Below are 27,977 nucleotides of genomic sequence, written 5' to 3'. Positions count from 1 at the left end.
CTCCATGGCGGCAGTGGGCCACGTGGAGGATAGAAAGAGCTGGCTCCTGGAATCAAACAGACCAGGGGGCCCATTTGTTCATATCAGTGTTACTCATGGCAACTTGAGCCTCAGTCTTCTCATTTATAAAATGGGAATAAGCACGTGAAGATTAAAGAATTTACATGAATGGCTTTAGCACAGCTCTTTGCAGGAATGAGTAACATAAAGAATCATTGCATTTGGTTTCTGCAACCATATCAAAACGAAAGGTAATAAAGTTGTTAAGGAGTCCAAGTTTCTATTCATGCAGTCGGATAGAATTTTCTTTGGGCTCGTTTGTGGCCACACTGTGAATAAGAGACCAGATATCTACCTTCTTGAAACTGAGTGGAATAGGCAACTCCATGTAAAACAGAAGGAGCATGATAAGGAAATAATGGATGCGATGAGAACTATGGGGAGAGACTGGACACAAACGTGGCCATTCAGAGAGGGCTTCTTGGAGGAAGTGTCATCTCAGCCAAGACTAAAAAGTTCACAAGGCATAAGTAGGGAAGAGAGGAGTTTGGGGTGAATGGATATGAGAAAGTTCAAAGTACATCAGTGTGGATGAAATGCAGAGTGGACAGAGGGAGTGTTGAGAAATCAGGCTGTGAAGGATAAAGGTCCCCAAGTATGTCATGCCCTGTAAGTCATGGTAAGAAGTCTGGACTTTACCACTGGGAGTATGGAGGAACCATTGAAGGATGTAAAAGCAGAAGATTTACTGATTCTATCTGTATTTCAGAAATGTTATTTGGATGCTAGTATTGGGTTGGCCAAGATGTTCACTCAGGTTTTTCCGTAACACCTTACGGCAAAATCCGAGCGATCTTTTTTGGCCAACCCAATGTATAGAATGAACTGGATTAAAGGAAACCTAGAGGCAGGAAGAACACTTAGGAGGAATTTATACTAATCTAGGTGAGGAACTATGGAGCTTCAACAAGGATAGTGGCAGAGGGGATGAAGAGAAGTGAATGGAAATAAAATCTGTAGGACTTGGTGATTTTCCCACCCATTCATTCATTCATCCAACCAATTCTTAGGAATCTACCTTAGAGATGTAAGGGGAGGTAGAGGGGAAAATCAAGGTTTTCCCCTCTGTTTCTGGGCTGAAAAAATGGGTAGACAGTGGTTCTATTTACAGGAGTAGGAAATGCAGGTTAAGAAGTCTTGTGGGGAAGATAGTGAGCCCAGTTTTAGAGATGTTGGCTTTTCAGTAATGCCTTTACTTTTTAAAAAAATTTTATTTATTTTTGGCTGCGTTGTGTTTTTGTTGCTGCGTGCGGGCATTCTCTAGTTGCTGTGAGTGGGGTCTACTCTTCCTTGCGGTGCGCAGGCTTCTCATTGCGGTGGCTTCTCTTGTTGTGGAGCACGGGCTCTAGGCACGCGGGCTTCAGTAGTTGTGGCACGTGGGCTCAGTAGTTGTGGCTCGCGGGCTCTAGAGCGCAAACTCAGTAGTTGTGGCGCACGGGCTTAGTTGCTCCGTGGCATGTGGGATCTTCCCGGACCAGGGCTTGAACCCGTGTCCCCTGCATTGGCAGGCAGATTCTTAACCACTGCACCACCAGGGAAGCCCACCTTTACTTTTATAATGCAGATACCCTCGGGTCCTCCAGCCTGTGTGCGTCAACGAGGTAACCTTAGCGATAATAAGCAAGTGTAGCGATGTTCCAGTCCCCTCTCATCTTTGCTCCTCCTCCACCTAATTCTGATTGTCCCCACAAATGGGCTTCACATGTATTTGGGAACAAATCTGTTTGCTGCCTTCTGCTCAAGCCTCCTCGCCGTGTGCCAAGAACTTGTTAGGATGGCGGGCCATCTGTGACCGCGCTGTTGCCTTGGTTACCACTGTCCTCCATGGATGGCTGCTCCATGGTCTTTGCCACGTGTGTGTGTGTGTGTGTGTGTGTGTGTGTGTGTGTGTGTGTGTGTGTGTGTGTGTGTGAAGGGAAGGCAGAGGTGCTGCTTTCTCTAGATTTTCTCCATTAATTAACACAAAGAGTTAATGAGTTAGTCTGTAACACCTGCCTTCATCTGGCATCACTAAGAGTGCCTGGAAGGACTAGGAACTTTGCATCTCATGGTGAAGGGTGAGTGCGTTGACCACTGTAGACAAAAAGAATCACCAAAAGGATGCTGGTCAAAAACCCTGCATATTGAAATCATCGGGTTGGTTTTAGGTGTCAGTAGTGGATAAAAAGTCATGCTGGTATCAAAGTTTTCTTATTGTATAAATGACAGGAAATAGAAGACAACAACTTGGGGGTTATCAAAGTTTGCTTTCTAGTTTTTTCATTTCTTCCAACTTCAAATGGACACAGTGCAACCCATAGGCTCTGGATCAGTGATGCTGGGGAGAAGGGAATCGGGGGGAAATGTCAGAAATAAAGATGCAATAAAAGTGCATGGGACAGTCAAGGATGGTCTGGAGTGATGAGGTCTGAGACGGAAAGGGGAGAAAGAGGAAAAGAAGACAAACACCTTTACAAACCCCAAGCAGTCCGCCATGTTTGAGCTTCCAACAGTCCTCCACCCAGAGAAAAGCCGTGAAATTGGACATATTTTAAAACCTTGAAGTATGAATAGGTAACATATGTTCTTAAAAATGAGCTGTGATAGGGGCTTCCCTGGTGGCGCAGTGGTTGAGAGTCCGCCTGCCGATGCAGGGGACACAGGTTCGTGCCCCGGTCCGGGGGGATCCCACATGCCACAGAGCGGCTGGGCCCGTGAGCCACGGCCTCTGGGCCTGCGCGTCCGGAGCCTGTGCTCCGCAGCGGGAGAGGCCACAGCAGTGAGAGGCCTGCGTACCGCAAAAAAAAAAAAAAAAAAGAGCTGTGATAGACTAAAATGCTACATTCCTACTTCTCACAGGTTTGCTAAATTAGAGGTTTTTCCAGAGAAATGCCTAAAATTTGTAGGTGGCACATGGGGGACATGTAAGTGGAACTAAGTCTTTAGCAGTGGCTGGACCTTGTGCTCAAACTTAGCATCCCTTTATGCTTCTAGGAAAAACAGATACTGTGAACAATTTAGAGGAGGGGAGAAGAAAAATTCTTCCTTTTCTATAAGAGTCTGATTGCAATGTTTAAAGATTTCCACAAAACAAAAATATCTGGTGTCACAGCTCATCTCCCACGCATAAAAACAAAATGGGAAAATTAGGTAGGAAAAGGAGAACCGTTTCCTTTCCATTTCTCCAAAATTTCCCACATACTTTGGCTGTTTTGAATAGATCTTCTGAAATATCTTTTGAGGTCACCTACTTTGAGAGAACAGAGTCTCTGATTTTCAGGTGACATAGCAATGAGCCCAGAAAACAGAAATCTTATTTTGCATTTTTGTCATTCTTATTGAAAAGAAAAGATGGTCATTTCTTCCCCACCCCATCTTGCTAAGCTTTTGCTAGTCTCAGGGATTTGTGCTTCGATTTGACTAAAAGAAAAATCTCCGTGTTAAACTCTGAAAAGCTGGATCACAAAAAGAAATCCCAATCTCATAACTGTTTCATCACATTTTGTTTTTAAGATATAGTAGCCAAGGTAGCCATGAAAGTCTCACAGAGGTCTGATGGTTTTTTATGCCCTGAACTTCAGTGAACAAACAAGTACCTTTTCCACACGAACTGAAATCCTTGCAGCCACAGTAAATCAAGAAAGTAATAAGGAAAATGCACATTACCGGCATGCTGCTATTTTAAAAACAGTCTTACAAAATAAAACCCACCTAAACCGAAGCTGTGGAATAATTTTAGCAATTGAAAATTACTACCTTCTCTAGAATAACATGTACTTAGAAATGAAATGACTCAGAAACCAACACGAAGTATGTATTCTGCTTTCCTTGGAGCATATTCAACGTTTCATTTACAATATATCATGCTAAATACATTCAGTCATCAGGGCTTATATCATTTTATCTGTCTTTGCTGCATCTATCTATTCTGCTCTTAAGCTAAATTCACTTTGCATTATACATGATAACAATATTATTGTACAGATGCCGTTCTTACTAAAAAGCTGGATTTCTCCCTCAGCCCCTCCAGTACCATAAGCAACCAAATCAAATGAAAAGGGCACACTGATGGGGGGTGGGTACTCTTTATGAAATTGTTCATCCCAAATTCGCAGACATCGTGAAACATGACATTAACTCCAGTATGTTAAAAGAAAAATTATGGATTAGCACAGAAAACAAACACAAAGAGACTATTTATCTTCTTTTCCATAGCCCAGAATTGCCATTAGCTTACCTTATTAGCTGAAATGCCAAACAGAATGTCTTTATGGAAAAGTAAGTTCATTATTCATCTCAGCTTTGATTTGGTCTAGCGCAGCTGAGAGCATTTAGCTTCTCCCTGTGATTTGCCGATGCAAAGTGGGTGAGTAAGGCAGTAAACACAGAACTTGGGAGGTGGGGAGCGGTTGGCCCGTGGCTCACAACTCTAGACCTGCAACTTTACAGTTTCTTTCATATGAAGATAGTTAACAAACTCAGATCTTATCACCGAAGAGATCTTATATACTTAGTGGAGATTTTTAAGCCCGTTCAGTAGGCAGGGCAGTTGCAATGATAATGTCCTGCCTATTCACGGTCCCAGCAAAATTACCTTGCTGTCTTTAGCTTGGTTTGATTTAGCTTGATTCTTGGACTATTGATTCACTTTGCAGCACCTTAGTGGATAATATATATTTCGTCAAGGAGAAATCCACGTGGGGGAGCGATCTCTGCAATTTTCTTTAAAAAGAAAACCTGCTTGTCTGACCAGTGAATGGAAAGATAGATGCATTTTACAATTTTGAAGATAAGTGTGCAGACACACACAACATTGTGTTGGATACAACATTCCAGTAGCTCCTACAGACGGAGACCCAGAAGCAAGATAGCAATAGATATCTGTCCTTAGGTCATCAAATTCTCTTTCAGAAAAAAAAGTCACATTCTTTAATAATCGATTAATTTTTTTCAAATGAATTAAACATGTTTTAGAAACCTTTGGGCAAACACTTTTTCTTTCTTAAAAAATGACTTCCATAGAAAACATCCGAAAAGAACCTTATTTAGTGAAAGTGTCTCATTTCCAAGATGGGCAAAGGAAGTGTTGCAGCTTCCTCTCTCAAGCGTTTTACTTCACAGAATCCGAGCAGTCTCATTTACTAAAATCCAGCTTTACCAAGTAAAATATGCAATCACAACAGCGAGACAAGTCTTGGATAATCAATAGACAAGGACAGTGTTACTGAGCAAAGCAATTTTAGCTTAAAGACTGTTCAAGCTTTCCTTGACTTTGTCAAGGAATCAAGCCCCCAGTTCTCCTCTCCTGAATTAATGACAGCATGGCTGCCTCTAATGAGAAATGATAAAGAAAAAGCAATAATGATTGATTTGCCTCAAAATGTTAAACAGAGTTACCATATGACTCAGCAATTCCATTCTTAGGCGTATACTCGGGAGAAATGAAAACACATGTCCACACAAAAACTTGTACACAAATGTTCACAGCACCATTATTTACAATAGCCCCAAACAAAAAAGTGGAAACAGTCTTACAAGAGCCCAAACACAAAATTGGAAACAGTCTTAATGTTCATCAGCTGATGAATGGATGTAAAAATGTGATATAGCCATATAATGGAATATGATTTGGCATTAAAAATCAAGTATTGACACATGCTATACCATGGATGAATTTTGAAAACAGCATGCTGATTGACAGGCGTCATCACAGAGTGTATGATCCCATTTATATGAAATGTCCAGAACAGGCAGAATCTATGGCGACAGAAAGTAGCTCGGTGGTTGCCCTAGGCTTGTGGGCCGTGTACTAGGAAGTGAATACAAATGGGTCTCTTACTGGAGTGATGAAAATGTTCTTATCTTAGATGGTGGTGATGTTTGCACAACTCTGTGAATACACTAAAACCACTGAATTGTATATTTTAAATAGATGAATTTTATGGTTTGCACATATCTTAATAAATGTTAATAAAATTATTAATTCGTCATAGAAATATTGTCATATAATGGTTGCAACTACAAGAATTTGTTATATATAATAAATTCTGTAAAAGGTAGATGGGGAGAGGTGGGGAAAGTGTAAAGATAACCCCAAACTTGGAAAATCCTTGAGGACTCATGGACTGTAGACCTACCTGAAGAACCATTTGTGCTGGTTTTTAATCATGGATAATTTTCCATAAGAAAAACCCCCCAAATCAGAGAGAGTGAGAGCAAGAGGAAGAAGACGAAGAAGAAGAGAAGAAAGAGGAAGGGAAAGAAGGAGAAAGAGAGGAAGGGGGAGACTAGTTTTTTTATTTATTTAACTTTTTATTTTATATTGGAGTATAGTTGGTTAACAAGGGGAGACTTGTTTTTGATTAGATAGCATAAAAGGACAGGTGATTCAAGAGGGAAAGTAGGATCCCAAACCTTAATTCTGATGATATAACAGCGAATGGTTGAGATGAGAATAAAAGAAGAAAGCCTTTAAAGACACCAAAAGAATTGAACAAGGAGGGTTTTGAAGTGCTCAAATTAAAGGAACTTGTTTCTAACAAGAGAGATGGGTTCACAATCAAGGAAGAATACACGTTAAGTGATGAGCATCTACAGGAATTGCACCAAGAGTGCTAAAACCCAGAATTCAATGAAGTTTGAATTAAAAAATAATAAAAGCGATAAAAAAAGCCAGGGACAGTAAAAAAAAGAAAAAAGGCTTTTTGAAAGATATGAATTGGAACAAACAGAAGAACAAGGACAATCCTGAGACGTGGTCCAGATGGTGTAATGTGAACAGATGATGATGAAGGAGGAGAAAGGGGAGGAGGAGGACTAAACATCAAGCTCTCAAACGTTACCATTTTCTGTATCAAAGCAAAGGATCTGCAAATTGGAAAGGTTAGAAAAAGAAGCACAGTGAAGAGAAATCTGAATTCCAGGAAAACCTCTTGTACGCAGATGACTCATACATTTGTATTTTCAAAACTAAAAACAGTTACCATATGATCCAGCAATCCCACTCCTGGGCATAGATCTGGAGAAAACTATAATTTGAGAAGATACATATACCCCAATGTTCATAGCAGCACTATTTACAATAGCCAGGTCATGGAAGCAACTTAAATGTCCATTGACAGAGGAATGGATAAAGAAGATTTGGTGTATTTATGCAATGGAATATTACTCAGCCATAAAAAGAATAAAATAATGCCATTTATAGCAAGATGGATGGACCTAGAGATGATCATACTAAGTGAAGTAAGCCAGACAAAGACAAATATCATATGATATCACTTATATGTGGAATCTAAAAAGAAAAAAGATACAATTGAACTTATTTACAAAACAGAAATAGACCCACAGACATAGAAAACAAGCTTATGGTTACCAAAGGGGAAGGAGGAGGGACAAATTAGGAGGTTGGGATTAACTCATACATAGTACTATATATAAAATAGATAATCAACAAGGACCTACTGTACAGCACAGAGAGCTATACTCAAGATTTTGTAATAACCTATAAGGGAAAAGAATCTGAAAATGAATATATATATATATATATATATATATATATATATATATATATATAACTGAATCACTGTGCTGAACACCTAAAACTAACATGACATTGTAAATCAACCATACCTCAAAAAAATTCTGTTTTCTCAAAAATAAATTTGTATTTTCATTCCAGATCTCCCATATGAACTTCAGGTACCTGACAACTTTACTTAGATTCTTTGACGCACTTCACATGCAGCACCTTCAAAATCAAACTCATTTTCTCCTCCCCCTTTCCTGCCCACACCCCACTGTAGCTCTTCTCGAACTCCCTAGTTCAGTGAATGGAAACACCATCTTTTATGCAAGTCAGAGACATAGGTACCATTCCGGACACTTCCTTTTCCCTTGACATCGCCAAGTCCTATAGATTGGGAATCTCTGGAAACTATCCACCTGCCTCAACATCACTGTCACCATCCTAGTCCCAGTCACCATTTTCTTTCACCTGAGATGCTATACTTGTCTTCTAACTGGTTCTCCTTCTTTCATTTTATTTATCTTTTCACTTCCTCTAAAGGGATGTTTTCAGAAGGCAACGTGGATATCATCTCTCCCCACTCCTGCTGTTCTACGCACACAAACAAGGATATAAAGATTCAAATTTTAGACACTACCTCCAGGACCCTGACTGATAAGAGTCCTGCATATCTTCCCAGACTCATTTTGCACCACGTTGGTGACCTAACCACACTAGATTTATTTCTGACCCTTTTGTTTCTCCCTGCTTTGCCTGATTCCCCTGGCTCATTGTCTAATTGACTTTAAGTCTTCCTTCAGACCCAATCCCAACCACTATTTCCTAAGGTGTGCTTCCCCCAACTTCTTAAGTCAGTCTGCTATCACAGTATCATAATCTCCTTTGTAGGTATTGAGCAAACTGATCACTTGGAATAGGCTTTTACTTACGAGTAGAGGGTTCAGAAGGTGCTTGGGCTGCTACACTCTTGGCATCTGTGAAGACACTTGCTTGGGTTGCCTCTTAGTTTTAAACTCACTGTGGAGAGACCTGCTTTCCCAGTGGTCACTCTTCTAACAGGGCAAGGATGAGGGATGGATTGTATGGAGGGAAGGCAGGGAATAAACATTTTTGGCTCAGGGACCCAGCAGTCTGATCTTAGGTGCAAGATGTTTAGGGTAGTGCTAAGAAATACTAGTTGCCCATCCCCTAGAATCTAAAGGGGCCCTAGTCCTATGGGAATTTGAAGTCAGCCACAGTTCCTGCCAGCAAAGAAAGGGACAACAAAGACTGCAGAGAGGGAAGAGCTCCCAGCATAACTCAACAGTAGCCCTTGCCATGGTAGTAAATTTAAATTTATTTGTGTGATTGATTTGAGTAATGTTTATCTCCCCACAGATAATAGGAGCATGAGAGTAGGAACCAGGTCTGTTTCTGATCATCACTGAATCCTTTGCAACTACACAGGGCCTGGCAACAGTAGGCATTTAACAAATAGTTTTTGAATGAATCAATGAAAGAGCTCTTAAATTGGCAGGCTGTGGTGGGAGGGTAATGATAGCATAATTGCTACTAGTGAAATCATTTAAAGCATGTGTTCTATGTTGGCTGTCAGAACTCGTCTTCTTGTTTATAACATCTGACCATTTTATATCGTTCCCTTGTCATCACAGCTGTGATCTCACTACTGCGTGAAGATCCACTATTAAGCATTTTGCTTAGAAAATTAGCATGCAGGATGTTTTAAAATATCATAAGATTTATTAAGTTCATAAGTTAATTTTCCCAGTGAAGACATTTTCCTTTTTAAAGGAGGGCACACCTAAAAACAATCAACTTAAGTTGCTGTGCTCAGGCAAATTACATCTTTGTGTACACAAAGAGCTTTCGGTAGGACCCCAGAGTCAAGGTGGGTAATTAAAAACTGTCAAAGAAAATGTGATGGGGAAAGATGAAGATAAACAAGTCTTTTGAATCATCCAAAAGATAACAGCTTGATGGGCTTGAGTTTACAAAGCAGCAGCATCCTAGAACAGGCTGTTAAAAGGAAGATCTCTGAGCACCGGAAGAAGCAGCTTGGGTTTATGAAGAAGTAGTATGCTAGGCTGACTGTGTTTTACTTTTATTTTTGAAGATTAACTTGGTCGATGGGTATACATATAACCTGCGCTTCCTTATGCAAAGTCATCTTTATAGAAAGAAAACAGGAGGAAAATATTTCTAAATGTTAACAGGACTGGTTTCCACTGAATTTTCTCACTTCTCTTCCTGGCAGCCATTCCAAACAACAAAAACAATAATACAACAAAACAAAGAGAATTATCCACAAATCACATTTTCAGCAAAACCAGCAGAACATCCACAAGCTCCCAAATCGGAGTCAGGCAGAAAGCCAAGGAGGAAAGGGGTAGTAACGTGGCAGGTAAATGAGAGGTATGACGGGGACCTAGCTGTAGCAGAGCTCAGAAAGCTCTGCCAAATACACCCTCCCCCGAAGTGAGGGCCTCAGTCTGAGAGCATTGCACTGTGGAAAGGCAGGGACTAACGTAGGTGGTGGAGGGTGAATGGGCAAATCTCACTAAGGGCCAGAAAAATTCTTTCTAAAAATGACTGTATCACTTCTGTCCCCACATGACTGGCAACCTGCGGGGTCATCCATGAAGTAACTGAGGGAGAAAAGAACTAGGTTTTGTCTGAGAGTCAGAGGATGTGTGAGTACACAGATGCATCATACTGTAAAGAAACAGTGTATAACTGTAGCAACAGCAAAGGAAGCCCTTGGTTCATGACTGCTTGAAAAAGGACTGCCTACCTTCTGGTTCTCTTAAAAAAAAAAAAACTTGTTCAGGCCATGGGAGGGCTCTGGCGTCCAGGATGAAGGCGCGTCGCTCTCTGCGGGTGGCCCTGGAATCACCCTGGGAACCGGACCAGGGCTGCGGAGAGGGTAGAGCCTTGTCTCAGGTCGGGGAGGACCCGGACAGGGGGCGCCGAGAGGGAGCTGAGACGGCTCGGGACAGGGAGGCGCCCGAGGCTGGCGGTGCGGCCGCGGCGGCGGCCGAAGAGCACGAACCCCCTCACGCGCGCACAGGACGAGGATTGACGGCGGCGGAACAAGACACTTCTCACGAACGTGGCCGCGGCGGCCGTGGGCATGCTGGGGGCGTCCTGCGCCGCCGTGCCCCTTTACCGGCTCTACTGCCAGACTACTGGACCTGGAGCAGGTCATGCATCAGACCAGACTGGAAACATGGTACCTGTTAAGGATCGCATCACTGAAGTCACCTTTAATGCAGATGTGCATGCAAGTCTCCAGTGGAACTTTAGACCTCAGCAAACAGAAATATACGTAGTGCCAGGGGAGACTGCCTTGGCATTTTATAAAGCGAAGACTCCTACTGACAAACCAGTAAACGGAATTTCTACATACAATGTTGTACCATTTGAAGCTGGACAGTATTTCAGTAAAATACGGTGCTTCTGTTTTGAAGAACAAGGGCTTAATCCACAAGAGGGAGTAGACGTGCCAGTATTTTTTTACATTGATCCTGAATTTGCTGAAGATCCAAGAATGGTGAATGTTGATCTCATCACTCTTTCTTATACTGTTTGTTTTTTTTTTTTTTTTTTTTTTTTTTTGCGGTAAGCGGGCCTCTCACTGTTGTGGCCTCTCCCGTTGCGGAGCACAGGCTCCGGATGCGCAGGTTCAGCGGCCATGGCTCACGGGCCTAGCCACTCCGCGGTATGTGGGATCTTCCCGGACCGGGGCACGAACCCGCGTCCCCTGCATCGGCAGGCGGACTCTCAACCACTGCGCCACCAGGGAAGCCCAACAGTCACTATTTTAAAAGCTCAAAATGGAAGAGGAATCACTAAAGCCCTAACAGCTTGCCCAAAGATTACATTCTGATTTCAAATTTGACTGTATTTTTCCTTTAAGACCTAGGGCTATTTTACATTCAGAGTACTAAATAAGTACTTTGAAATTTCAGTACCATGAAATTTAAATAAAATGTATATCTGGTAGGCTTCTAGCATTTCTTGTGATAGTTCCAAGTCTCCGAATTTTAAAATGTAAGTGCGATTGTAAAGATTTACCGCCAGCAGAGTTCTTCTGAAAAAAGATGTATTAAACTGTTTGAATAGTAAAAAAAAAAAACCCAAAAAACTTGTTCAAATAAGAGTAACATAAAAGGAACATGCATGCAGGTCCTATAGGGAATATGGAAAACGGCAGCCATAAATTTCTTATAAATAATGAAAATGTACCAGGAAAATATGTTGCCACAAAGTTTAAAAGCATAACCCAAATTAGAAACAGTAATCCATGAAGCAATTACAGCTATAAAGGAAGATCACAAAGCAGAATTTTAAGAACTCGGGGAAAAAAGTGAGAAAACAAAGGTTGCTGGTAGACAGCTGGAGGATGTGAAATAGGAACTGGCAGAATTGAAGGAAAGGAAGGTAAATAAAGGGACACAAAAGACAAGAATGAAAAGAGCACAGAAATGGTGCAGAGATAAAAAGGATAAAGAAGGATTAGAGAAACAAGGCAATATAGCCAGCATATGCGTAGCTGTGATTCGCAAAGAAAGTCAAACCAATGGAATAGAATAATTATCTTAAAATATAATGCAAGAGAGCTTTTCTGAAATAAAAAGTCTAAAATCTATTTAATGAAAAGGTAACCATTTTATCAGTGAGAAGTCATTCAGAATGGTCAATGTAAAGAAATGTCTCAGAAAAAGTTTTGAAAAGAATCCTTTAGGTGGTCAAGCAAAAAGATAAGATGAGGTTAAGGGAGAGAAAATGATGTGGACATTAGACTTACCTGCAGAAACATGTAACCTGAGTGCAGAAAAGAGCAGCATCTACAAGAGATTGAGCTAAGAAAGCAGGAGCCAACGATTCTGTCTAGTTAAGCTCTTTCCAATGTAAAGACTCAAGTAAAAAGAGCTTTGGACATGCCAGAATTTGGGTACTGTTGCTCAAATGAACCTTTCTAGGGGAAAATCCTAGAGGATGGGCTGTAGACAGACATGAAACAGAAAATGTCAACAGAAAAATGTCATCAAAGAACCAGTGGCCAACACCCCCATGTTCATTACGGCACTGTTCACAATAGCCAAGACATGGAAGCAACCTAGGTGTCCACTGATGGATGAATGGATAAGGAAGATGTGGCATGCATATATATATTTTTACTCAGCCATAAAAATAATGAAATATTGCCATTTGTGACATGGGTGGACCTTGAGGGCATTATGCTACGTGAAACAAGTCAGACAGAGAAAGACAAATACTGTATGATCTCACTTACATGTGGAATCGAAAAAAAAAAACAAACCTAGCTTATAGATACAGAGAACAGATTGATGGTTGCCAGAGGCGGCGGGTGGTGGTTGTGTGAAATGGTGAAGATGGTCAAAAGGTACAAACTTCGGGTTATAAAATAAATAAGTCCTGGGGTGTAATGTACAGCATGGTGATTATAGTTAATAATCCTGCACTGCATGTTTGAAAGTTGCTAAGAGAGTAGATCTTAAAAGTTCTCATCACAAGAAAAAATTTTTTTAACTGTGTATGGTGACAGATGTAAACTAGACTTACGGTGGTGATCATCTTTTTTTTAAAAAATTAAATTTATTTATTTTTCTACAGCAGGTTCTTATTAGTTATCTATTTTATACATACTAGTGTATACATGTCAATCCCAATCTCCCAATTCATCCCACCACCACCACCATCCCCCCCCACCCCCGTTTTCCCCCCTTGGTGTCCATATGTTTGTTCTCCACATCTGTGTCTCTATTTCTGGTGGTGATCATTTTTGCAGTATATACAAATATTGAGTCATTATGTTGTATGCCTAAAACTAATATAACGTTATATGTCAGTTATACCTCAATAACAATAAAAAAGAACCAGTGGCCAAAAACTAGCTCAACACATTTTAGAAGAGGTAGATCATTTTCATGGATTTAAAAGGAATACCTTTATGATCTGATATGACATGAAGTTTCTGAAGCTATACATATGTAGGTATACTTTAAGAATTTTTTTCTATTACTAGTTTGTTTTACTTTTTTCTAAATCCTTAATGGCTGTTGAATATTATAAAATGTCTTTTATGCGTATATTGAGACAGTCACGTGTGTTTTCTCCTTTAATCTCCTAGTTGCTGTGAATTATATGAATTTTTTTTTCTAATGCTAAGGCTTCCTTTCATTAGCAAATAAATCCCGTCTGGTCATGTTATTTTACATTATTTATAATTAGTTAATTTTATTGAAATATATATTAAGAATTTTTGCATCAGGTTCATGAGAGAAATTGCATTACAGTTTTCCTTTCTCAGACTGCCATCATCTAGTTAAGATTATACGAAATCCTAAAATGAACTGGGCATCTTTTCTTTGTTCAGATCTCTAGAAGAATTTTTATATGACAGGGATTAAATTTTTCTCACTGGTTTCATGAAACTATTTGGGTCTGGTCTTTCTTTTTCTGAGTAAATGTTAAACTAATGTGTCAGTTTCTTAAACTGTTATGGATGTATTCAAGGTTCTTGTTTTCACTGAGTTTTGAATAATTTGTTTTTCTAAGAAATTATCCACTTAAGTTTTCAATATATTGGTATAAAATCTATTTCTGTTCTAGTCCTATGATAGATTTAATATCTACTGTAAATTTATCCCTGTTCCTGTCTTCATTCCTAATAGTGTTTATATTATGCTTTCTCTTTCTCTTTTTGGTGAGCTTATTCAGAGGTTCAGTGATATCAGTATTTTCAAAGAACAGCAATAACACAAAAATATTTACAGTGATTATCTCTGGGTGATTTTGATTATCTGCTTTATTTTCTTATGTATTTTACAAAATTTTCCCAATAAATGTATATTGTGAACCTCCCCAATAATACCAGTAATAAAGTGATACACTTTTGAACAAAATTAAAAAATGTGGACTGAATAGGAGATTCACAACTAGTTGAATGGCTTTTCCTAGATGGTATATAAATAATTTCAGGAAAAACTGGAGAATGGTCTATAGTGGTATGCATAAGCCTTTCTTTTTGGCCCTATTCTGAACAGTTTTTTAATATCAACTTCCATGATTATATATTAGACACTGTTATGAGATTTACAATATAATACATCTTGGGAAAATATTTAAAATACTGGATTTCAGATTTAGTATTTCTCCAGTTTTGACAGTGGAAGCATTCTTTCTGGTCATCCAAATGGCACTTTTAGGTGGGTGAATTAGAAACAAGCTGTCCCTTCCTCAAGACTCTACTGTCATTTTCTGGAAAATTATGGTAATAAATAAATAACTAAGATAACTACTAATACAAATGATGTTCTCTAGAATTAAACTGTGCACAATAGTAGGAGTGACCTTGGGCTAGAAAGACACATTTGTATTTATAAGATGATATTTAATAAAGATAAACATAATAGTCTACATTATGTTAAACCACCTAAGCGCATAGTACAAGGTAAGATGAACATGTCAAATTGATTTCATGTGAATGAATGGCTCACAGTTTTTATCTGAGTATGAGACAGGTTGGCATGGCTGCCAGACAAGCTGGTACCTTGATAGAAGGAGGGTATTCATATCCAAAGATTTTCAAAGGGTGCTGTGAAATCCAAATTCAACTGAAATATTGTTCACAAAATAATATCATAAGTTAAGAGAGATGCTGCTTTTCTTGGAGCAAAATACAATTTGTCTGTTGTCAGCTAAAAGAGCTTGATGTCCTATTCTCAGAGAATTGCTGAAGGAACTAGGTCTTTTGAAGATAGAACAATGAAGACTTATGGGCGAACAATAGTTTTAATCAAACATTTGAAGGACTGCCTTGTAGAAGAAAAATTTGATTTATTTCACATAGCTCTAGATCCAAGTTAAAGAAAGAGAGTTGGGCTTAGACTCACGATAGAGAAGAATCTTCTAAGAAGGGTGTCAAGAATGGAAACTGCTTCTGGGGTGAAAATTCAGGGACCCTTTCTAGAAGTCATTTGGTAATGTGCAAAAAGCCTTACCATTTGGCATTCCCATTGGCCCAGCGAATCCAGGAATTTCTACTGAATAAGTAATTGGATGCTTCTTGAGGCATTTGTAACAGTGAAAGATTTGGATAGGTTACTAAGTAAATACAGGAAAAGAAAAAAAGAAATGTGAGGGAAGAGAAAACAAACAGAGCAGAATGGGGGCAAAGAGATTTAGGGAAAGAGAATGAACTCAATGGAACAGAAACTACTGTTACAAGTACAGGGGTGGAAAGGAGCATGAGATATTATTAGAAAATCTCCAGTCAAAATAGGGTTGAATGCAGGCCACTGAGGCAATGGCCCAATTTTTTTGTTAATTAGATGAGAGAATTGTGATTTATTGCTAAAATAAAACTTAGATTGAGGATCTCTAGTGAAGTGAGGTCAACAAAAATAGCTAATAAATGGGAAATTACTTTAGTCATTTGCAAGTGAAGAAACCTATTATTAATGGGCGTTAAATGGTTTGTAATGTAGAGAAAGGAAACAGATTCCTCTGGAGATTATTCACTATAATGCTGCATCAATAGAGGACTTCAGGATGTAATATACTGAGGAAATGCTGGCTTTGGAAGTGTGCGTTCCATGCTAGACCATAGTCCAAATGTTTGTGATTGTCTTCATCTGAAAACAACGGAAAGGGCAAACAAGTCTCTGCAGAACAATTATTCAAAATCAGAATTTTAAAATTATTTGAAGATACTAAGATTTACTTGCCCTTCTTTTTTTTTGAATTTAAGACGAGTGCATAATATTTGGGAATACTAACCAGAAAAAACTGTCCACATTTTATTGAAAAAGACATTTAAGGCATTATTCATAATGGTGAAAAATGTAAAAAAAATTCAAATGCGAAATAATTGAGAAATCAGTATTCTAACCATGGTGTGTTAGCATACTTTAATAGCCACAATATTTTTATTAAAATGCTAGACGTTAAAAATAATAAGGATTTATTAAAGTGATAAGCATATCTATGCATACTATGTATGTATACAAAATGATACATTATGATAATTATGAAACTACTGGCAAATTAAATAGTTACTTCTTTTTTTTTTTTTTTTTTTTGTGGTATGTGGGCCTCTCATTGTTGTGGCCTCTCCCGTTGCGAAGCACAGGCTCCGGACGCGCAGGCTCAGCAGCCATGGCTCACGGGCCCAGGCGCTCCGCGGCATGTGGGAATCTTCCCGGACCGGGGCACGAACCCGTGTCCCCTGCATCGGCAGGCGGACTCTCAACCACTGCACCACCAGGGAAGCCCTAAATAGTTACTTCTTAATTGCCAGATTCATTGATAGACTTTTCATTCCAGGTCTGACTCAACCCCTCTTTGGTAGTTGACCTTGTTCAACTTTTCCTATTTCTTGAAATCCTGATCTCCCTTTACTTCCACGCTCTTTTGATCTTGCTGACTCATTAGCATGGTCTTCCTTTGCTACCTGTCTGTGCTTAGATATCTGTGTAACCTAGGAAACTGGTCTGTGCTGCCTCACCTTCTAATATACATGTCCCAATGGGATCTCATTCACTCAAACTTTCCTCTACATTCTACGTGACAACTCCCAGCTAATCTTTCTCCAGCCCTGACAGCTTCCGGAACTCCAGACTCATAAATTCAGCTGCCTTCACTTCTCCGTCTTCCTCACTTGAGGACTTTTGACCAACCTGGCACCTTAAAGATATGGTAGAAAGATACATTTACTTCTCTCCATCTTTATTGCTTCTAGCTTAGTCTGAACCACAATCATCTCTTGTCTGAATTATTGTAATATCCTCCTAAATAATATTCAGATAAGTGAAGGCTTGCCTATGGGACACCTTCAACTGGATATTCTATAGGCACATCAGATTCAAGATGTCTAGAACGAAATCATCTTTTCCATTCCAACTTATTTTTTCTCCCAGATTACCTATCTCAATTGGAGATACTGACATGCATCCAATTTTTCAAACCATAAATTGGTCTTCATTTCTACTCTTCTCTTTCCTGACAACCAAGTCATTCAACCTCCAAGCCTAGGCAATTCTATATATTTTAAACATGTTTTTTCCTTTTGAATGGGTAAAGAAGATGTGGTACATATATATAAGGGAATATTACTCAGCCATAAAAGGAACGAAACTGGGTCATTTGTAGAGATGTGGATGGACCTAGAGTCTACCACACAGAGTGAAGTAAGCCAGAAAGAGAAAAACAAATACCATATATTAACGCATATATGTGGAATCTAGAAAAATGGTACAGATGAACCTATTTGTAGGGCAGGAATAGAGACGTAGATGTAGCGAATGGACATGTGGACACGGGGGGGAAGGGGAGGGTGGGATGAACTGGGAGATTAGGTTTGACATAAATACACTACTATGTGTAAAATAGCTAGCTAGTGGGAACCTGCTGTATAGCACAGGGAGCTCAGCTCTGTGCTCTGTGATGACCTAGATGGGTGGGATGGGGGGTGGGGTGGGAGGGAGGTCCAAGAGGGAGGGGATATATGCATACATATAGCTGATTCACTTCATGGTACAGCAGAAACTAACACAACATTGTAAAGAATTTATACTCCAATAAAAATAAAAAATAAAAATTCTTACCATCAGCATCCCTCCTCTCTCCCACTATGGTAAGAAATCCTTGAGGATAGAAGTTGTATTTCTCAACTTTGTATGCCCAGTCTTTAACAGAGTGCCTGACATGTAGTTAGTGCTCACAAGTATTTGATTTAAAAATTATATTATGTACAACAAAAGGCAAAAAAATGCATGTAACATGTTAATTGCAAATGTGTAAAATGTATGTATTTACATATAGATTTACATTAGATGTATTTACATTGGAAAGATGTCTTCAAGTGATATGAAGAATTGGCATTTTAGTGTAAGTTTAAGTGAATATTAAACATTCTAAATTTTAAAAAAGCAGCAAATATATAACACATAGGCAAAGAGGAATCTAGACCCAATAGTTTAAAATAGTTTAAAATGGCTTAAAATAGACTAACATAGTTTAAATAGCCTGAATAGTCAAATAGTTTAAAATAATCTAACAAACATAGAAATTGATGCCCTTTTAGTCCATCTCCACATGAAAGAAGTCTCCAGGGTCACTGAATGCGTACACTGATCTCATTTAGCTGATATGCTCTGGGCAGATGATTTCACACACTTTTCATACAAAGTTTCAAAAATGATTAGGTTAAAAAAACATATCACAGATGAGGTGGTAGATTCTGTGGCAGGTGCCATAATGGCTCGCCAAAGATGCCCACGTTTTAAGCCAGGGAAACTGTGACAATGTTACCTTACATGGCAAAAGGGACTTTGCAGAGGTGATTAAGTTAATGATTTTGAGATGGGAGATTATCCTGGATTGTCCAGATGAACCCAATGTGATTACAGGGGTCTTTGTAAGTGAAAGAGGGAGGCAGGAAAGTCAGAGAAGACGACGTGACCACAGAAGCAGAGATCAGAGTGATGTGACTGCTGGCTCTGAAGATGAAGGGGGAGCCAGGCGTCAAGGAATACAGGCAGCCTCTAGAAGCTGGAAAATTGGCAAGAAAATGCATTTTCCCTTAGAGCCTCCAGAAGGGACACAGCCCTGCTGATATTATGATTTTAGCTCAGTGAGACCCATTTCAGACTTCTGATCCCCAGAGCTGTAAGATAATAAATTTGTGTTTAAGCCACTAGATTTGCAGTTACTTGTTATAGCAGCAATAGGAAACGAGTACAGATGCTATAGGATTTCACTTCCTCAAAAGCTTGACTAAATGAAATTGTGTCCTCTAACGGTAACTTCTGCAGTGTCTCTTAAATCTGCTGCCTTGTTTCAGTTCATGTTGGTACCACCATGTTTTCACACTTAATAGTAATAATAACAGCATTTATTGAGGGGGCTTCCCTGGTGGCGCAGTGGTTGAGAATCCGCCTGCTGATGCAGGGGACACGGGTTCGTGCCCCAGTCCGGGAGGATCCCACATGCCGCGGAGCGACTGAGCCCGTGCGCCACAACTACTGAGCCTGCACTCTAGAGCCCACGAGCCACAACTATTGAGACCACGTGCCACAACTACTGAAGCCCGCGCACCTAGAGCCCGTGCTCTGCAACAAGAGAGGCCACCGCAATGATAAGCCTGCGCAATGCAAAAAGAGTAGCCCCTGCTCTCCGCAACTAGAGAAAGCCCACACACAGCAATGAAGACCCAACACAGCCATAAATAAATAAATTCATTAAAAAAAAGAGGGGTGTTATGTCTATGTTATGTCTATGTTACCATAATAAAATAAAATTAAAAAGTCAAAGAAGAGTTTTCTCCTGGCTGAAGGCAGAAAAGGAAGTCAGAAAGATGTGGCAGAGAGAGTCAGAGGGATTCAAAGCACGATCAAAGGTTCGATACGACGTTTGTTGGCTTGCAGATGAAAGGACCTCAGTTGTACAGCCGCAGGGAACTGAATTCCGCTATCTGCCTAAATTCATTTGGAAGTAGAATCTTTCACAGAGCCTGCAGATGAGAGCCCAGCGCGGCTGATATCTTCATTTCAGCCTTGGAAGGCCTTGAGCACGCCACTCAGCTGAGCTAGACCGTGCCCAGACTTCTGATCCATGGAGATGTTTACCTTTCTAAACTCCTCTCCCACAAGACTCTGAATTGAGCTGGCTGGTGAAATAGCTACTATGATGTTGTGAATTCTATTTCTTCTTCTCTCCCTCTCTCTGGGCCTTTCCTCTCTCCTGCCTGTGATCCATCCATCCATCCATCCATCAATCCACTCACCCACCCACCCACTTGCCTATTAATTCATCCATCCATCCACCCACTCACCTATCCACCCACCCATCCATCACCCATCTGTCCATCCATCCATTCATCCATACGTAAATGGTGTTTGTTAGGTATTAAGTCAGATATGGGAGATACAGAGCTAAATTACTGAGAGATTAGTAAAAATGGGCAAAAGCTAAGAGAAATCCCTACCAATATGCTTCCAAAGAAATGATACCAAAGCTTCAGAGACATAGTGTTTCAAATGCGGAAACCTTTCTTCTTTATCTTCTCTTACCTAAACCCCAGGTTGGAATTTTTCTTGCTATCAACCTCCATATTCCTTGTTCAGGTACCTTCATACTGCTTCTTACTTTGCCTTGTATTCTATGTATCTAACCACCCAGTGTCCCACTAGACTACAAACTCTCTAAGAGTACGAGCTATTTTACAAATCTTTGAATTCCCCTCTCCTCTCAGCTTCAGCCCTTGTACACAGCAGAACCTCACTTTTTGTTACTTGAATTGATTACTCAGGAAGAGCTCCTTTACGATAAATCCTATTACACCCTTTACTTTGTAACAGGATCTCCAAGTTCCAACACAGGCTCTATCTATTTCAGGTAATAGGCATCCATAATAATAATTCTTTAAAAATGGCCCATTCCTCAAAGTATTCTAAGGTTGTAACCCAAAAGGCTTTTCTAATGAGATGTTACAAGGAAGAAGGAAAGTCATCAACTTTAAGTTTTTAAGGAAAAAGCTAATTTCAAAAATTGTTTTCTTGAAATATAGTTGGTTTACAATGTTGTGTTAGTTTCAGGTGTACAGTAAAGTGATTCAATTATATCTATCTATCTAGTCTTTTTTTACATTGTCTTCCACTTTAGGTTATTACAAGATATTGAGTATTATATCCCTGTGCTATACACTAGGTCCTTGTTTGTTATCAATTTTACATATGGTAGTGTGTATATTTTAATCCCAAGCTCTTAATTTATCCCTTTCTCCCTGTCCCCTTTGGTAACCATAAGTTTTCTTTCTATCTCTGTGAGTCTATTTCTGTTTTATAAATATGTTCATTTGTATCCTTTTTAAGATTCCACATATAAGAGATATCATATATTTGTCTTTGTCTGGCTTACTTCACTTAGTATGATCATCTCTAGGTCCATCCATGTTGCTGCAAATGGCATTATTTCATTCTTTTTTATGGCTGAGTAATATTCCATTGTATATATGTACCACATCTTCTCTATCCATTCATCTGTGGATGGACATTTAGGTTGCTTCCATGTCTTGGCTATTGTTAATAGTGCTGCAATGAACATTGGGGTGTGTGTATTTTTTTGAATTATGTTTTTCTCCAGATATATGCCCAGGAGTGGGATTGCTGGATCATCTGGGGGAAAAAGCTACCTAATTTTAAGGATATCATAATTTAAACTTGTTAGTAGCCCTTTATGTTTTTTGGGGACATGCTAAAAGCTAAGGACTTTTCTCCAGAGCAGGATGAACACAAACAACCCCCTCCTTAATGTGTTAAATTCAGGAGTTCACGACCCCCTAGAGTCCATTCTTGGGGACTACATGTCGTAACTGTACCCATTCGCAGGCTAAGAGCACTTGAATTAGGTGGATAGGTGTGCCCTGACTTCCTGCATCTGAGTTCTCCTCCACCCCATCCAACGGTCTTCTCAAGGTAGGATTACTTCCAAAGTCAGTCAGATGTGCAAGCTCGTCACTCCTGCTTCCGGGCAGCCCCGGCACTATAAGTAACCTTCCCGAGATGCTCCAGGCCTGGAAACCCTCTTCCTCTGAGGGTCTGTATTAGGGAGCCCTGGCTTGTAAGCTTTTCTAGAAAGGCCTTTTCTGGAAAGCAAGCTTTCCAACTGGCCTGCCACCAATGGCATTTTTCTGGCTTGTGGGGCTGAAGCAATCTCTTTCTAGGCCTCAAGGTTGGCCAAAGAATACTTGGTTTCAGAGAACAACGTGAGCGAATACGGCTTTTGACGTTTGGAAAGTAAACAAATGTGGCCAGACGGCACGGTTTTGGTAATACCGGTTACGTTAAAACAGAAGACTACAACGTACGTGCTGGTTATTATTCCATGAGATTACTGCCTCTTATCTAAGCAGGTGACTCTTCTTTCCAACTCAGAATGGTGTGCCAAGTCTCTCATTGACACCCATCCATTGGTACATTGATTTTTTTCATGGGCAGCAGGAAGGTGCCCACTCTTCTCAGTGAATAGGGCTGAAGTAAACACTGCCCCCCAAATAACCCATAATGAATACTCCAAGGGCCTCTCTAGAAAGCTCTTGGCGTTTGGTCAAAGGCAGGAGAAGGTGAGGGATGCAGGAGTGCCTCAGGTAATGTGCAAATGGTACCTGTTGTCGGGGGAAGGGGTCCCGTCTGATTGGCACCAGCTGTGCGGCTGGCTGTAGCAGATAACACCATGCATCGCCAACTTCTGAATCCATTGGCACCCAGTGGCAGCTCCCAGAGGTGCCACAACATTATAATTTACAAATCAATGTGAGTAGGAGAAAATTTTGGCAGCCCTCTTTCATAAATGAGAATCACAGGAGAGGAGAGCTTCGGCCCAAAGCTCAGAGTGTGAATGGAAGTGCTGTGCTGCGTACTGCCTGGGCAGCAATGGTTAGTCAGGTACAAAAGGCAGAGTGGGAGCCGACCAGGCTCCTTGGAGGGGCCAGCGCCAGGGCGGATGGGAAGAGCCAGGGAAACACTGCGTGTTCTGCGCCCAGAGCAAGGCCCCAGGCATGAAAAGTACTGATAAATGGTGGGTGAGAATCTGGGCAAAATCCCAGGCTAGTTCTTGTGTTTCTAGTCAAAAATTAGTTGTGCTTTTTGAACGCTAGGTACTTTAAAGAATTTACTCTTCACAATAACTCGGCAAGATATTTTTCTAAAGGAAGAACTAGAAGATATGAGTGGTGAAGTGGTTTATTTGATGCCATGTCGTGAGTAGGTGGTGGAAAACAGGCATTCCCACGTCAGCCCTCACTCTCACCGGGGCACTGCCTGGTTCTGACACCTCTGAGTGCTGGGACATCACAACACGATGTTACCTTCTTGGGGCAAAGCCCCAATCTCGTAGAACTCAATATATTAAAATAGACAAGAAGCAACGAGAACCACGCAGTCCAATAGAACTTTCTGTAGTGATGGGCAGGCTTTATATCTTTGTTGTTCAATATGGTAAACACCAGTCACATGTGACTACTGAGCACTAGAAATGTGGCTATGGTGACCGAGGGGCTGAATCTTTCCTCTTATTTAACTTTAATTAATGTAAATTTAAATAGCCACACGTGGGTGGTGGCTACCATATTGCACAGCACTATGTGCTGAGACTATTTGATTTGAAAGGAACCCTGGGGGCCACCTGCCCTCATTTCCCCAAATAGGGAAATTTCCTTCGCTCTGTCCCTGACATGTTCAGCCAGCCTCTCGTTACATATTTTTAATAATGAGAAGGTCTTCACCTTACTTGGGATCTGATGCCTTTGTTAGGAAATATCTTCCTACCTGACAGTTGCCCCCTCAGGGGTATGAGCTGGGGATACAGTTGGGCTTTGGTGTGATAAACCCATCTGTTATTCCCTGGGGTTATCTCCCGATTTGCTGTCCCTCTGCTCTTCTCGTGCCTGTGAACTATTGGTGCCCCAGCGGCATCTCAGTTCCCTGGGGGCACAGTGTGGTGCTGTCCCCCACAGAATCCAGGCGGTCCCATCCTACCGGCCTGCTGCTGGACGAGCACACGATGCTACGTGAACGCAAGGATGGTTTCCCCACAGCAGGTTTGCTGTCTGCCCAGATTTCTTCTCAGGGCCTGGGCAGCCCCACTGCCCCTGGGGCCAGAAGCCTGGTTGTCAGGCTCAGCCTGGCTGTTGTCTGATGCCTCCCATGTCCTTCTGGGGTGTCTGGCCCTGCTCTTTCTCATCCTCACCATTGCTTGTCCTTAGAGATGCTGCAGAGAGAGTTAAACTGTTTGTGCTTGGCCTCCAGACTAGACTGTATCCTCCATCTTTGGGAAACTTGAGTGTTTTAGAAAAAAAATATTCCATATCATCTTATCAACTAGAGACTCAATCCTGTCCTCCATTTACTTACTCTCTCCAGCTGGGTGGTCATTACCTGCTCTGTTCTGTTCCTTTCCCCACACTGGTCTTTCCCTTTCCCACTTTGATGTAGTCACCTCTCCCAGAGTTCAGTGTGGGTCAAACAGGTGCTAAATAAATCTTGGTTGAATGAAAGATGTTGAGAAGGCTGTCCTTGTAAATGATTTAACAGAATTTTTCATTATACACTCACGATCTAGATAACGCGAAGAGACTACATATTATGACAGTTGGGTGAAATCATCGCTGGTTGACTCTAAGAAATACAGTGTTCAAAAACATCAATGAGATGAAACTGGCATGGTTTAATTTTAGTGAACTCTTTCATTTCTTAGTTACTTACATGTCCCTGTGAAGTGAATAATTAACATTTCCTTCTTATGCATGGGGATATTTTATAAAATATTGAACCAAGAGAAAGTGGAGTCTGTGGAAACATTAAGACTGTATCCATTACTTTAAACGAACTTCATCTGGGCTTAAGCAAAGGGGGAGGGCATTAAATAAGGGCTTGCTAGAACACTGAATTCTCTGTGATGAGATACATGTACATGAGGAAACGTCCAAAATGAGCTGAAAAGTAGGATACTAAGGACTCCACGACTTCCAAATTCATAACTGAGTATGGCACCTTTTATCCTGATGGATTACAAAAGCCTGAGTGTTCTGTGTTATCTATTATAGAAATTTAGTTTAAACTCTGCTAACATTCCCTAACAGCACTATTTATTGGATATCTGTAGCCCCCGGCCACCTTCAACTGATACACATGAGTTCTCTGCACTGGGTATTAATTACATGGCTTACTTGATTCTGTTATATAAGTAATTAAGAAGCATTCTAAAGGGTGACCTTTAAGGAAACATATCTTTTCCTTTGGACCTGTGATAATTTTAACAAATAGTAAGGTTTGTGAACTTCCCAAATATTTAGTTAACAATTTGGGATGTGTGGAGCTCATGCACCCAGCAGACTTCTGGCTCAAAAGATGCCTTGGAGATAACTACCTGGTCTCCCCGAAGGACAAAAGTATAAAGTCACACTGTTATAGAGAAATTGGGTTTGGGGATTCCTCGTTTCCTTCCTCACCATTTCACGAAGTTAATTCTTGTAGAAGAACACATCCCCAAATTAATACAAGCAAAGGATATTAAATGGGCAGACAGTTCTAATTGGGACATAACCTTATGGTGTTTTAACAATGTTATAACTACAATCAGGTTGGCAGTCTCAAGGGATAAACTGTATCGTTTCTCATTGAAAAAAAAAGTAAGCACAACAGCTTTGAGTGATGGTTCTTTCATAGACTGAGATGTAATTTTCCAGTTATATGGAATAATATTGTTCTACTCCAATTTACATTATACATCTGACTTTGCAAATGAATCTCATATGTTACTTTCTAACATGGCCACTTTCCAAACACCTAATCACAGAGGTAGAATCTGTTTTTTAATTATAGTTAATCATTTAAAAATTGTCATTAAAATAAATTCTCACTGAGAAACAATTCGTCAGGAAAAGATCAGAGGGAATATTTACCAAGCAGAGGCAGCATGGTACGATGGGAAGTGAACAGATTGTGGAATCAGACAGATCAAGGTTTAAATCTCCATTCTGTCACTTACCAGCAGTATAATCTTGGGCAAGTTAATTACCTCCATTTTGTATAAAATGAGGGTATGAACCGCTACCTTAGTAACTTTCAGAAATAAGGACAGTATATGTTAAGCATAGGCCTATTGAAATTTCTCAGTAAATTATAGTCCTTCTTTTTCTCCCTTTTTTCTCCTTCATCATTGACTTTTTATCATTGCCATAGTTCATTATCCCATGTAAGTACATCAAGCATGTGATGAAGACGGGGAAGTGTTCAGTATGGTGTACGGGCTGAGCACTGGCCTGGGGCTGAAAGGTCTGCCTGTTCGTAGAAAAGTCAGTCCCTCTCTCTGGGTCACAGCTGAGGAAAAGGAATGAAGGTGACATAGGAACTTGTCTGTTGGAGTCAAGAAGTGCTTTCATACTGTGAGCCAATCAGGAACTCTTGGCACCCATGCTCAGTTGTCGTTTTCAGGAAAGACAGGGCAGCTGGACTGCAGCCTGGGAGAGCTGCCAATTAAATTTACCAAGCCTGGGACAGTTAACTGACATCTTTTGGACTTCATCAGGGTTTTCTGATTTTTCTGACTTGTCAAGAGTTGGTTTATCAAGAGTGGATACAGATTCCCCTCCTCTGCCCCATCCTGGTCCCTCCCATCCCTGTGTCTCCTCCCCCCCACCAATCATTAAACTCTTCCTTAGCTAAGATCCGCTTAAGGTATGGGCAACAAATTTCAAACTGTGCTTTGGAAGGCCCCCCCCCCTCCCCGGGAAACTTGGATGCAGGGCAGTGGATGGGAGGCAAGGGGATTTGGATTTGAATTCTCCTAGTCTTGCTTTAGTGTTAGTACTGCAGTCATCTCTTGGTATCCAGGGATGCTCAAGTCCCTTCTTTGAAATGGTGCAGTATTTGCATATAACCTATGCATATCTTCGTGTACTTTAAATCATCTCTAGATTACTTATAATACCTAATACAGTGTAAATGCTCTGAAAATAGTTGTAAATGCAATGGAAATGCTACGGAAATAGTTGCTGGCACAAGGCAAATTTAAGCTTCCTTTTTGGAACTTTCTGAAATTTATTTATTTTTCTAATATTTTCCTTTTGCGGAACCCATGGATACAGAGTGGGGACTACTTTATGTTTAATATATTCTGCTTTATATGAACAAGGAGTTCCGTGGTTAAAAATGTCAAAAGCACTGAGCTAACTGTCCTTTGAAGTTCTTTCCCATACTTGTGTTGACTGTGCGTGTTCAGTTCACAAAGAGGAAAGCCTTAACGAGATGTACTTTCTAGAAACCTTAGCAACAGACTAAACCAAAACCACATTAGACCCAGTGCCTAGAGTGGAAAAAGCAGGGAGCAGGGCTGGTGGCAGAACTTCTTGAGTAGACAGAACACCAAGATCAATGATGATCTCATGCTCCATGATTGAGGACCGCTAACAGGTGGGGTGAGAGGACTGAGGAAGACACCCACACCCCTCTCTACAACCGAAGAGCCAAGGGAATGCTGGTTAATCTCTCCAGGCCTCAGTTTCCTCAGCTGTAAACATGGTTTTGGGACAGTTTCCAAATTATATAATATAATTAGATACTTCCAAATTATATAATAAAATAGCTAAGCCCAATTCTCCTTTGCTCAGTAAGGTGTGGAGGAAGGGAAGGAGTATAATTAATGTCATGTGTCTGATTTCTAAGGGTCATTTCAGTGAGGTCAGGGAAGGCTGGTATTATGGCCTTGCCTAGCTGAGTGCAGTCTTCCAGGGAGTTCCGTGACACCACCCTGGGAGATCTGGGGGTGCTGATGATGGGTGACATAGGAGACAGAGAAACTCTCCATAAGCAAGGCCAGTTTGGAGGAG

The 27,977-nt window shown here is 40.5% G+C and overlaps 1 protein-coding gene and 1 pseudogene across 12 annotated transcripts in view; one reads left to right on the top strand and one right to left on the bottom strand.

Annotated features, from left to right (window-relative positions):
* The window catches only part of DLGAP1 (DLG associated protein 1), a 328,135-nt gene that overhangs the window by 287,763 nt on the left and 12,395 nt on the right, over positions 1-27,977 (bottom strand). The gene's annotated exons all lie outside the window — the stretch shown is intronic.
* Positions 10,395-24,286, top strand: LOC132503202 (cytochrome c oxidase assembly protein COX11, mitochondrial-like; annotated as a pseudogene).

Source organism: Mesoplodon densirostris, chromosome 15, assembly GCF_025265405.1.
Source record: "Mesoplodon densirostris isolate mMesDen1 chromosome 15, mMesDen1 primary haplotype, whole genome shotgun sequence".
Taxonomy (NCBI): domain Eukaryota; kingdom Metazoa; phylum Chordata; class Mammalia; order Artiodactyla; family Ziphiidae; genus Mesoplodon; species Mesoplodon densirostris.
This window is presented reverse-complemented; position numbering and strand designations above follow the sequence as displayed.